Source organism: Erinaceus europaeus, chromosome 2 (genome assembly GCF_950295315.1).
Source record: "Erinaceus europaeus chromosome 2, mEriEur2.1, whole genome shotgun sequence".
In the NCBI taxonomy this organism is placed as follows: Eukaryota; Metazoa; Chordata; class Mammalia; order Eulipotyphla; family Erinaceidae; genus Erinaceus; species Erinaceus europaeus.
The window spans coordinates 62,239,079-62,249,480 of record NC_080163.1 but is presented as its reverse complement, the minus strand read 5'-3'; the positions used below and the strand labels follow the sequence as shown (position 1 = coordinate 62,249,480).

Sequence of the window (10,402 nt, the reverse complement as noted above, 5' to 3'; positions counted from 1 at the left end):
TATACACATGGTAATGTGTGCTCTCTACCGAAAGTACCACCACCACCCAGCCCAAAACATTTGGTTTTATTAGTCACTTCCTTTCTTCTTCTTCTTATTTTAAAGATTTATTTATTTTAAATATGTATTTATTCCTTTTTGTTGCCTTTGTTGTTGCTTTATTGTTGTAGTTATTATTGTTGTTATTGATGTCGGCGTTGTTGGATAGGACAGAGAGAAATGGAGAGAGGAGGGAAGACAGAGAGGGGGAGAGAAAGATAGACACCTGCACACCTGCTTCACCGCCTGTGAAGTGACCCCCCTGCAGGTGGGGACCCGGGGGCTGGAACCAGGAGGCTTAGGCCGTTCCTTGCGCTTTGCGCCTTGTGCGCTAAACCAGCTGCGCTACTGCCCGACTCCCTAAAGATTTATTTATTAATTCATGAGAAAGACAGGAGGGGAGAGAGAGAGAACCAAACATCTTTTTGGTACATGTGCGGCTGGGGATTGAACTCAGGACCTCATGCTTGAGAGTTCAGTGCTTTATCCATTGTGCCACCTCCCGGACCACTTATTAGTCACTTAAAAAAAAATTTATTTCCTTTTGTTGCCCTTGTTGTTTTATTGTAGTTATTATTGTTCTTATCATTGTTGGATAGGACAGAGAGAAATGGAGAGAGGAGGGGAAGACAGAGAGGGGAAGAGAAAGACAGACACCTGCAGACCTGCTTCACCGCCTGTGAAGTGACGCCCCTGCAGGTGGGGATCCGGGGGCTCGAACCCAGGCCCTTACTCCAGTCCTTGCACTTTGCACCATCTGCGCTTAATCACTGCGCCATCACCTGACTCCCATTAGTTATTTTCTTTCCAACGTGTCAGTCTTTTCTTCTCTTTTTCCCTCAATGCCGCAAGCTCTTACCTTATTTCTTTGTTCAGGGCACAAGCCCTTTTCTTTCTCACTGACAATGGAATCCTCAGGATCTATGAAGTTGCCTGTTTGTACATCATTAAATGGGGTTGAATGATATCCCACTGTAGGGGCCAGGCGGTGGCACACCTGGTTAAGTGCACACACTACAGTGCGCAAGGACTCGGCTTCAAACCCCTGGTCCCTACCTGCAGGGGGAAAATTTCACGAGTGAAGTAGAACTGCAGGTGTCTTTCTGTCTCTTTCCCTATCTCCTCCTCCCCTTTCAATTCTCTCTGTCTCTATCCAGTAATAAATAAACAAAATAAGTAAATAAATAAATAGAAAAGAAAACAGAACCTAGGAGTCTATTTTGGGGGCAGCAGCAGCAGGGATGTGAGCCCAGGCCGCAGCACAAAAATGTGCAGATCCCCCTCCACCTCTTCAGCAAGCGCTCTCCTCAAGGAGGAAGAATCCTGGGCGCCCAGTGCCCATAGCCCGCCAGGGGGCGACTCGCTTCTTCCCGAGCGAGCCCACCCCTTCGGGTGTAGGAGACGCGACGCCCCGCCTCCCCTCCAGGTCCCGCCCCCAGGGGGGTGGAGCCCGTCCGGCGCGCGCTCCGCGAGATTAGACTGCGGGCGGGGTGGGGAGGGGACGCGAGGGGTCACGTCAAAGCCGCGTAGACAAAGGGCGGGCGCGCGCACGTCCTTACGCACGCTGGGCCGCCGGCGGCGGGCGAGGGCGGGACGTACAGTGGCCACGGTGCTTGGGAGTCCCAGAGCTTCGCGGTCGGTGAGTAGTAGCGAATCCCTTTATTTCCGGAGACACCCTTCCCCAACCCTGGCCTCTGGCGGGCAGAGAATTTCCAATGTGGGGTTTGTGGTCAGGGGCTCCCGCGAGGGGCCCCTGCAGTGCGGGGACACCCTCCGTACGCCGCCCGGGAGCAGACGACACCATTGCCGCTTCCCGGGGGTGGGGAAGTAGGGGTGGGTCGGGGGTTCTCGGTTGGTTCCAGGAGTCGCAGTGCAGCAGCCGGCGCGCCCAGGTCTGGCTGGGCCCCTCGATCCTCGCAGCGCCCCGACATGCGAGCCCTGCGCAACCCCTGCTCGGTGCTCCCGGAGGCCCGAGCGCAGCGGCGCCCATGTTCCCGGCTCAGGACGCCCCTCTGCGCGTGGACTCGCCGGGGTGCGCCGGGCCGCCGGAGTCCCGGGGCGTGAGCCCTCCTGAGGGAGCCTGTGATTCTTCCACGTCCTTTGGCTTTCCTCCACCCCCGTGCGGGAGTGGGGTTCTTATTTTCCTCTCTTGTTCCTCCCCTTTCCCCTACCAAAAAAAAAATTTTTTTTAAATCGCCCTTTGCCTTTTTCCCCCCAATATATATATTTTTTATTTTTTTAGTGCCCTGCGAGGGAGGCAGCCTCCCTCCCACCAGAGGATCTTGTGTATTTCTTCATTTTTTTCTGTCTTACACTTGGGCTTTTACCTTGTGCAGTTGTGAAGTTGGGGCACAGGGGCTGGGAGAGTCAGCTCCATGCTGTGCTAAGTGTCAGCCTCTCATTGCTGGTGCCCTTGCTATCTGCTATTTGGACAGGTGTCTGGTAATTCTCTGATACTTGGACAGTGATCCCCTCCTTTCCAAAATTAACCTGGTGGGGCGTACATTTCACACAAGCAACAAGTAAATAGAATAGTGAACCCACTCATAGCCATCATCTACCCTCAACTCATCTCTGGCTGTGCTTGTTCTAACCACATACCCCATCCATTCCCCCCCCCCTCCTGTTATTTATCTGGGGATAAATACTTGCTGTCAAAAGTATCTTGAGATTCAACATACAGTTGCCACAGATTCCATATAAAGTTTTAATGCGCTTATGAGTGGACCAAATAGTGTTTCAACTAAGAAACAACATGCTAGCATTGGAGAGAAGGGCCAGAAACAAGTATCCGAAAAGATTAAAGCAGCTGATGGACAGGTTAAAACAAAGTGTTTCACGTGTTGCCAAGTGGCAGTGGACAAGCTGTGAGGGCTCTCTGTACCTATGTGTCTGCGTTCTATGGTTCCCGCTTTCTCCCTCTCACTTTCTCATGAATTTAGTTAAAAGCATTTTTTTTATAAGCATTTCAGATCTGAATGAGAACTTCCAGGTATTCTGTCTGACTTTTTTTTTCTTGTTCATTTTTTGGATGAGTCCTCAAGGTTCTAAGAGGTCAGTGATTTGTCAAGGTTTACAGGGAATAAGGGCCCAGCTGCAACTGGAGAAGTGACTGAGTAGTAGCAGAGCACTGGATCCAAATTCAGTGCTGGGCTGCTGCTTATGTCAGAGTGACACATGCAGCTTTTTCTCTCTCCCTCCGAAACACTCCTTTTTCTCTTTCTGTAATAAGTAAAATGTTAATTTGCCATTTGATCTCTGGCACACATACATTAGAGCATTTTCATAAAATAAACTTTTTTAAAAAATGGAACCTTGACTTTTAACACGTGTTTTCACCACTCTGCTTCCCCCCCCCCAATAGAAAGGGAGAAACACTAAAGCACATCAAAGTTTCTTTTGTTGTAATAGCCCTCCGACTGGATGCTGGCGTTTGAAACCTGGGTACTGCAGGTGCTCTACCCAGGGAACTCTCTTTTCCATTCAATTAAAATAAGTCTTTTTTTTTTTTTTTTTAATGGTGCAGTTTGAGAGGTGACACAGAAGATAAGGCTTTGGGCTTAAAGGCATGAAGTCTTGAATTCAGTCCTTGGTGTCACATGTGCCACAGTTATATTCTGGCTCTCCCTACTTCTAACCCCCACAAAAATTAATGTTTTTTAAAATAATGCAAAAAATAAAAAATAAAAATGAGTAAGATGGAAAAGGATGACAGAGGACCTAGTGAGGGTTGTATTGTTATGTGGAAAACTGAGAAATGTTATGCATGTACAAACTGTTGTATTTACTGTTGACTGTAAAACATTAATCCCCAATAAAGAAATCTCAAACAAACAAACAAACAAAAAAAATGAGGTAAGGCAGAGGCTGGAAAGGACACACCTCAATTTGGCATCTATTCTTCTGTTTCCTATAGTGTCCTGCTTGCTTTTAGGTTGTTTCAGGAAAAAACTGTGTGGGAGGGCTGTGATGGATAGCTTAACTACACTGAAGGATTTGACTGAGTGAATATGAACTTTGCCATGTAATCTTGGAATAAGCTAGGAATATGCCTGAAGTTATTAAACTAGACTTGGGACAGTGCAAAGTTCTAAACATAGTTTTTAGGAAACATGGGTAAATCCTGACCTTTGAAATGGACTACCAAACTGAGAATAAGAACAACAGACATTAAAACCATTTAGTTAATATTTCCAACTACTTTTATTATCTTTATTTATTTGTTGGAGAGAGATAGCTAGAAATTGAGAGGGAGAGGGTGAGAAAGTGAGAAAGACACCTACAGAACTGCTTCACTACTTGTGAAACTTTCCCCTTGCAGGTGGGGGCTGGAGGCTTAAACCTATGTCCTTGCGCATTGTAACGTGCATTCAGCCAGGTGTGCCACCACCTAGCTCCTGTATTTCCAGTTACTTACTAAACAGACTGCCCCTGTGACTACAGACACACTATGACCCACATAGTCAATGACTGCCACCTCTCCAGATTCAAAGGAGGTCTCAAAACTTTACATCAGGCTCAACCTGACGCTGTTGACTGGCTACGGAAGAAGGGCAAACGCTAGAAGAACTAAACAAAACTGCAGTGATTTGGAGTGAGTGCCTCAGATTTTGCTCCATAGCAGAGAGAGTAAAGGTGCCCACCCATAAAGCATTCTCTCTTGCAGTTAACAGATAAGAGTCCTGTTCTGTTTTTTTTTTTCCTCTTCCCAAAATTATAATATGCATTCTTAGCATACTGTACCCTCTTTGTTTTTCTCAAGACAGGCAGGTAACTTCTGTATTTGTACTTGTGCTTCAACTGTCTTAAAATGAGTACAGGATTTCTGTCTCCAAGGAAAGCTGTGAATAAGGGAATGCTTGTATATAGAATTCACTGAGTTCACTTAAAAGTTTAGTTTATATTTTGTGACATAATTGTCTCTATAAACATACATTCTGCACAGACTTTCTTTTGGTGGTATATAATCTAAGCATTTTAGTTGTCAGTCATACCTAGTTTATGAAAATAACAGCATCTAGGTGTTTTGGTATATCATTACCCTAAACCCATGGGGTACAGGGTTGTATGTTCTGTATATGATGTTGTTTGTGGCGTCAGAAGGAATACTGTGGTGAGCTTACTAGGCTGCCAGGCTAAACTAACATTCCTGCTAAAGAATAAATTGTGTGACCTGACAAGTGGTGCAGTGGATCAAGTGTTGAACCCTCAGTTATGAGGTCCTGAAGTAAGTCCTTGGCATTGCATGTGCCAGAGTGGTGCTCTGGTTCTTTCTTCATCTCTTTCATAACTAAATCAGTCTTTAAAAAAAGAATAAATTGTTCCTCTCATTTCCGTACACATCACAGACAGCAGCTTTTTATTTAAACAATCCCCTGCTTGCTGGACACAGAAGCTGGAGATTATTGGGTCCTAGTTGAATTTGACCTATACTGCAGAATTGTTTCTTCAAATTAAACGGGACTTCGTCATGGCATGTCATTTACTTCTTACTGTAAGAATTCCATCCCTTTGGAATGACGTGACCTAATATAATTCTGCATACCACTGAACCACATGATAGAGTTTATAGTAAGCATGGTCTGCGCTTTTTGCAAATGCAGAATTTTAAAATTAGTAGAAGTATTTGCGTTTGTGATTGTTCTTAATCTTGTAAGGCACTCTTTCTCTTATAAAGCATATCTACACAGGACCAGACAGATAGGACAGCAATTTATAAAACAGACTTTCATTCCTGAGACTCTTGAGGTCACATGTTTAATCCCCAGCCACCACCATAAGTCAGAGTTGAGTAGTGCATGGTTAAAGCAAACAAGCATACGTACATATTCAGTACATTTGTAAATGTGATACAGTCACAGATGCTCATCTTTTTTGGAGCATTCTTTATTTTGTTTTGCATGATAGTTGTTTGTATTGTGGCTTCCTTTGAAATTTGAAGCTCTAAATCTGCAGTATTAGAATAATTTTCTATAAAAAGTAAGAACATAATGATTTTTGTTCAGTCTTTGAATTAAAACTCCAAAAAGCACTGAAGATAGAAATCTAGGGTTGGTGAGTGACTTTTTTCCTTTCCCTTTACAGAATACTACTCAGCTCTGGTTTATAGTGGTGCTGGGGATTGAACCTGGAACTTGTGGAGCTTTGGGCATGACAGGTTTTTTGCATAAAGCACTATCTTCCCCATCCTGCAGAGTGGCTTTTTCAAGGTCACACAGGAGGGGAAAATAATATATATACATATATTATATAATGTATAATAATATAAATAATATTAAAATAATATATATACATATGTATATATATTATTTTCCTCTCCTATGTATATATAATTTTTTTCTTATCAGCTGGAGATATATTATTTTCAGTGCTTTAAAAATTTTTTATTTAAGAAAGGATAAATTAACAAAACCATAGGGTAGGAGGAGTACAACTCCACACAATTCCCACCACCCAGTCTCCATATCCCATCCCCTCCCCTGATAGCTTTCCCATTCTCTATCCCTCTGGGAGCATGGACCCAGGGTCGTTGTGGGTTGCAGAAGGTGGAAGGTCTGGCTTCTTTAATTGCTTCCCCGCTGAACATGGGCGTTGACTGGTCGATCCATACTCCCAGACTGCCTCTCTCTTTCCCTAGTAGGGTGGGGCTTTGGGGAAGCGGAGCTCCAGGACACATTGGTGGGTTCTTCAGTCCGAGGAAGCCTGGCCGGCATCCTGATGACATCTGGCACCTGGTGGCTGAAAAGAGAGTTAACAAACAAAGCCAAACAAATTGTTGAGCAATCATGGACCCAAAGGCTGGAATAGTGGAGAGGAACTGTTGGGGGGGTACTCACTGCAAACTCTAGTGCACTTCTGCTTTCAGGTATATATTTTGCTGTAGTTTATGGATATGTGTGAACATATGCTCTCTCTCATAGAACCTGGTCTATATTATTTTCAGTGCTTTAAAAAAATTGATCAGTACTTACCAGTAGTAATAGAATACAAAATCACTATGTGAGTTTATATTTTGTGATAGCCATGTTATTTATTTATTTTGGCAGAGCACTGCTCAGCTCTGGTTTATGGTGGTGCCAGAGATTGAACCTAGGGCCTCAGGCATGAAAACCATTTGCATAGCCACTATGCTTTCTCCCTGGCCTTTATAGTAGCCACTTAAAAAAAAATAAAAAAGTAAAAGGTTTTAATTATTTAACCCAAATTGTCTAGACTGCCATTTCAGCATGTAATCAGTATACAGAATAACAGCTTTTGAGTTCATTTTTCTCATACCAAGTCATTGGACTTTGTGCCCATTTCAGCTTGGACTAACCACATTTCTAGCAGCTTAGAGTAAGTGACTGCTGTCAGACAGTGCAGAACAGTACCCAATGCAGAGGTTAAAATAGAACTTGTTGTCGTGGTTTTTTTCTTTCATGTTTTAGTGATTTTTTTCATTGTTCAGTTAGGACTGTTTTGAGTTTGTGGTATTTCACATTTTTTTTTTTTTTGCTTTCTTGATAAAGTGCTTTCTCTATTGCATCTTGATTTTTTTTAAGATTCTTTTATATTTATTTTTTTATATTTATTATATTTTTATAATTTTATATTTTATAATTTTATATTATAAATTATATATATTATATATTATATATTATAAATTATATTGTAATTATAATATAATTATATAAATATAATTATATTATAAATATAAATATATAAATATAATTATAATATTATAAATTCTATTATAATTTTATAATTTTATATTTATTATAATTTATTTTCCCTTTTGTTGCCCTTGTTGTTTTTCATTGTTATGGTTATTGTTGTTGTTGGATAGGACAGAGAGAAATGGAGAGAGGAGGGAAAGACAGAGAGAGGGAGAGAGAAAGATAAGACACCTGCAGACCTGCTTCACCGCTTGTGAAGCAACTCCCCTGCAGGTGGGGAGCCAGGGGCTCGAACCCAGAACATTGCTGGTCTTTGCACCACATGCGCTTAACCCGCTGTGCTACTGCCCAAATCCTTGCATTTGATTTTTTTTATTTGCTTTTAGTTGTGGAATCTCCCTCCTTTTTTCCCTTCTATTTTCACCATTTTTTAAAATTCTTTTTTTACATTTTTATTTATTATTGGATAGATACAGAGAAATTGAGAGGGGAGGGAGAGATAGGGAAGGAGACAGAGAGACACCAGCAGCCCTACTTCACCACTTATGAAGTTTTCCCTCTGTAGGTGGAGACCAGGGGCTTGAACCCATATCCTTTTGCATTGTAATGTGTGTGCTTAGCCAGGTGTGCCACCGCCTGGCCCCTCATTTTCACCATTTTTAAGTGTATAATTTAGTAGGAATGCTTTCTGTTTATATGACTGCTTTGTCACTGGGAGAATAAGAGGCTTGGCCTTTAAAAAATAGCTAGCAGTAAAACTTTTCATTTCTTATCTGTATGCCTCAAGTTTATTTGCCTATTTCTTAATTCGATTTTATTATTGAGGGGCTGGGGGGATAGCATAGTGGTTATGTAAAAAACTTTCATGCCTGAGTCTCTGAGGTCCCAGGTTCAGTCCCTAGTATCATTATATGCCAGAACTGAGCAGAGCTCTGGTATTTCTCGCTCTCTATCCCTCTCTCAAATATGAGCTGTACATACATATTTTATAAATGTGTATAATTAAAGTATTAATTTTAATTGAATAGAGACAGAAATTGAGAGGGAAGGGAAAATAGGAGAGAGACACCCATACACCTGCAGCACTGTTCCATCATTTGTGAAGCTTTCCTCCTGTAGGTGGAGACCAGGGGCTTGAACCTAGGTCCTTCTGCATGCTGACATGTGCATTCAACCGAGTGTATCAACCACCGGCCCAAAAATTTCAGTCACACAAAAATGATATATAAACATGTAAGTATTGATTTTGTAATTGACCTCTCAGAGCAGTTTTCAACTTGGATAGTAGAACATCTTGGGCCTTAAAACCTCAACAAATCAGACTGCCATCTTAAACTGATGGCCCCCAAATATCAAACTACCTTATATACTTTGCCCTTTCTCTCTCTCCTCTTTTTGCTTTGAAGAATTAGGTTGCTTTGAATTGAACTTGGTACCAACTAACTTCTTACTCAGTTCTAGCACAGGTCAGGTCTTTCCAGGCAAGGAGAAAGCCCTAAAGGCCACAGTGACCTTGTTAAGATTAAGATCCTGAAATTGACCTTGCTGCTGTCATCTGTCTTGTGAGTTATCCTTTAGTTTATTGTGTCCTGACTTTATTTTGGACCATTTCCTCATATCCAAGATTGATGGAGAGGGAGGAAGGGAGAGAGACAGCTGTATTGGGGCCAGGTGGTGCACACTTTTTTGTCCTTGTTAAGCGCACAGATTACCATGCGCAAAGACCTAGGTTCAAGCCCCTGGTCCCCATCTGCAGGGGAAAAACTTCACAAGTGGTGAAGCAGGGCTACAGGTGTCTCTCTCCTTTTCTGTCTCACCCTCCCCTCTCAATTTGTCTCTATCCAATAATTAAATAAAAATATTTTAAGGGCTGGGGCAGATAGCATAATAGTTATGCAAAGAGACTCATCATGCCTGAGACTCAGAAGTCCCAGGTTCAATCCCCTGCAGCACCGTAAACCTGAGCTGCTCTGTGCTGAGAGAGAGAGAGAGAGTTGTATTGCTTTTTCATTCGCATTCACTTTATTCTTGTTAGCTTTTAACCCTTCAATGACTTGACTAGTTGAACCATACAGGTTGTATTAAAATTCCTCTGTGACTGATGAATACAATTAAAGTTATTTTAGTCTTACCTCCAACTTTGAAGTGAAGATTAATTAGTAGCTTCTGTTTATGGAGCATGAAATGCACAGCACTAGCTAATATAGCTAGGTATGCATTATCATATTCAGTCTTCACAGAAATACCATGGGATACATAGTCCCATTTTACAGATGAGCAAACTGAAAAAAAAAAAAAGATTTATTTATTTATTTATGAGAAATATAGGAGGAGAGAGAAAGAACCAGACATCACTCTGGCACATGTGCTGCCAGGGAGCAAACTTGGGACCTTATGCTTGAGAGTCCAAAGCTTTACCACTGTGCCACCTCCCGGACCACTGAACCTACTTTCTTAAAGTCACACAGTCAGAAAGTAATGAAGGCTGGGTTGGGATGCATCTTGTTTTATTTCCTATATGTTTAACATCATCTTTTACTGTTTCTCTCACTATGTGATTTTAAGTAAGGAGACATAGCTAAAAATCTTGCCTTTATTTTGTTTTTATTTTTTACATTTTTTAAATATTTATTTAATGGGAGTCGGGTGGTAGTGCAGCAGGTAAAGCGCAAAGATTGGATTAAAGATCCTGGTTTGAGCCCCCGGCT

At 42.1% G+C, this 10,402-nt stretch overlaps 1 protein-coding gene across 4 annotated transcripts in view; it reads left to right on the top strand.

The window, feature by feature from the left end:
- Positions 1 to 1,539: 1,539 nt before the first annotated feature.
- Positions 1,540 to 10,402, top strand: part of GPAT4 (glycerol-3-phosphate acyltransferase 4) — a 48,513-nt gene continuing 39,650 nt past the window's right edge. For all 4 annotated transcript variants that reach the window (XM_060182012.1, XM_060182007.1, XM_007522765.3 and 1 more), the window contains exon 1: positions 1,540 to 1,678. The gene's annotated coding sequence lies outside the window, so the exon portion shown is untranslated. The remainder of the gene's footprint in view (positions 1,679 to 10,402) is intronic.